Source organism: Papaver somniferum, chromosome 10 (assembly GCF_003573695.1).
Source record: "Papaver somniferum cultivar HN1 chromosome 10, ASM357369v1, whole genome shotgun sequence".
In the NCBI taxonomy this organism is placed as follows: Eukaryota; Viridiplantae; Streptophyta; class Magnoliopsida; order Ranunculales; family Papaveraceae; genus Papaver; species Papaver somniferum.
The window spans coordinates 83,997,517-84,000,799 of record NC_039367.1 but is presented as its reverse complement, the minus strand read 5'-3'; positions in this window follow the sequence as shown (position 1 = coordinate 84,000,799).

Genomic DNA, 3,283 nt, shown 5'->3' with positions numbered 1-3,283 from the left:
TCAATTATTTTAAAAATAAGAACAATTATTTTGTTGTGTAGATTGTAGTAATATTTGATTTTAATGATGTGAGTAATATATATAACGTGTCCCCGTAACTCATTTTTTTGAGATTTGACGTGTCCCCATAACCGTGTCGTAACTGTGTCACGTGTCCGTGCAACACAACAACTTTCTTTACCCCCTCTTCTTTTCCCTGAACACCTCCACCGTTAACCATCACCACCACTATAACCAGATCACCACCATCAGAACCACCACCGTAATCAGCAGATTCAGCACCTCCACCAACTTTCATGAAAACCAAAATTAAAAAGCTACAATTTTAATAAATTCCAACTCGAATGATCATTGAGTCTTTCATCACCACCACTACCATAAACAGCAGTAGTACCACCACCAAATTTGAAAAATTAATGAAAGGGTAAGAATAAGATCATAATTAAGACCTCATATAGAATTCTCGGAAATACCCTAATCTTCCCAACACCAGCGATTAACATTCACCTATAATCCACAAGTAGAGTGCACGTGCATTGCACGTCAAACGTTGAGTTTCAAATACACCAATCCGGTTAGACCATTCCAAGATGCATAAGAAATGATGGAGAAAGCAAGTCACGAAAAGTTCTCTTGCGACTTAGAGACTGCAAAATTCCTAAAGCATGTTTTTAGAAAGTTTCGTTCTTACTGCAACGTTATTCTAATTCATACACATTCACACAGTCATGATTCTCTAACATTACCCTTATAGGTCAGTTGTTGGCTTAGAGCTTTGAAATGACAATGCATTCCTGCATGATCAAAGTTATCGGACTTTCTTAGACATTAATCAACATTTACAAAGAACGAAGAGAGTTCAAAAAATGTTACCAAGGCTAAATCAATGGATTGCACTGCTAACAATCAAAGGCACGATTCATTATCAAATCCAAAAAAACACTCAAAAGGACAGCCATATCAAACTTTATGTTGAATCATAAAGTAAGTAGATATATGAGTCATAAGCTTTAAAGAATGAGAGAAATATCTCGTTCAATTCATCAAACAACAATCGATAAAATTTTACAGATTTGCAGGCATAAGTGTAAATGAACTTGACAGATCTCCCAGGCTCACTACTAAGTGATAAAAAATGTCCAGCTTTATTTTAACCAATCTAGCAAATAGAATCACTGATGCTCAAAATAAGATCTCGATAGAGAGCTTAAATCATATCAGATTCATAAAGAAAAATCTAAATCAATTCATATACAACCAAGATCTAAACCCAAATCAATTTTGAAATCAAATCCAACACAATAGAAATCATAATATAAGTAGATTGATATTATTACAAGTGCACGATTAGAAGAATCGGTACGATTAGACGATGAAAAAATCACCATTTCTGCAACTCTAGAAGAACCTCTCGGGGAAGGAGAGAAGAAATCATCTTTTTTACGTTTCTGGTCCTTACAAATATATAAATAGTATTTGAGTTTTAGTCCTCGCAGTTGTTGCTTGTTTACAGAGAGATCCATATCGATCAAACGACTGAGTTTTAAGAACTTGAGATCGCACGGCATAAATCAAAAGTACGTGGATAGACCAAACATACGTGCGGGGTACGAAAAATACGTACGGAGGCGAAAAATACGTGCGGATACCAAAAATGGCCAAGGATTTTGTTTCCCTTGTTGTCATTAAAGGGGGAAGATTTTGCAAATTTTAACGAATTAGATCAACCTGAAGTTCAACTTATATCAAATTCGAAAAAATGGAAAATTTAATTCTTTGTCAAAACCAACAAATTGATTCACTTAGCTATTGATTACTTCATTTCGACACATGCCCCTCCTGTTTTCACTGAGTTGGGGACGCAATTAGTGGGACGGTGTTAGTATGAGGGTAAGAACAGAGTTATTAGCAGGAGGGGGAGAAGACAAATGCGCTTTAGAGTTTGGGTTTCGAACGACATCGCCTTGCTGCCTTATGAAAACCAAGTCGAGGCAAAACATGTCGTGAGCTCCCGGACATGTGGCTTCTTTTCCCCCCCTTTGATAACCAGAGACATGTGTCATGGTGAAGGCAATACTATTTTTTTTCTTTCCTTCTTCATTTATAATCGTTAATTTTTTCTATTGAAATTGATAATCCAACAACAGATCACTGTAGTTTATTTTTCCTCTCAAAGTTTAAATGCAAAAATATTGAGCTCGCTCTTGGGATAATTTTGTTGCTCCAACAAATATTTTTGTTGTTGTGTAAATGGATATTAAGAATCGCACAAATATTAAAATGCGTAGTCATTAAGGCAAGTGCATCGTGCGTGCGATTTTACTAGTTAATATAATCTAAAGAGGTATTTCTCCTTTTTTTAAAAAAAAAAATCAACTGGATAACTTGGAAAATAAATAATTTCTGAAAAATTTAATTCTAAAAGCTTAGAGATACGTATCACAAATAATTAAAAACTAAAAATAATAATAAAATTTTGAATCATAAATCTAATATATATATATATATATATATCCTACATCAGGTCCGCCATCTTGAAAAGACTTGGACCTTTAGTTCACCAAATACTGCAAACGACACGTGAGACATGTCCGTCAAATAATATACTTTAAATAAGTTGATGATCGCAGAATAGAACAATATATTGTCATAGATGAACATATATATATTTTTGAACTATAAAGAACTCATATAATTCTGGTTAGACTGGTCATGGTCAGCTCAACAGACATGTGATCAATAAACTTCAAGTATTGAAGTAACTTGTCAATACTGCTACTACAACAGTAAGTTAACATGTGTTCAAAATTTGAACATTGATATGCATGTAGAACAAGCTCAAGGAAATTCAGTTTAGGAAGTTCTGCGACTTGAGACTAGTTCAATATGTATTCTTAATTTTTTTTTGGAATGTCAGATGTAAATACAAACATCATACTTCTGATACAGAGCGGAGGCGATTATACAATTTTTTCCTTCATCAAAAATTCATCATTGACACTTCCACAGTGAGCTATACACAACTTAGACACATTAGTCTTAATTGATTTTTAATTTTTAACACATTTTATGCACATCTGAAAAATGCGGACGCCATTAGGAGATTTATTCCAAATATTAATGGTTGTTTCTTAGACAAAGTTTTGTCCTAATCTTGAACCGAGAATTGAGCTTATCTGATAATAGAAAGTTAACAACTCAACTTCATGTCTCTAACGAAAAATATCACAAACATAGGTTAATTTATGTATCCAACGTAGATCTAGCGAGTTAAATGTTATCC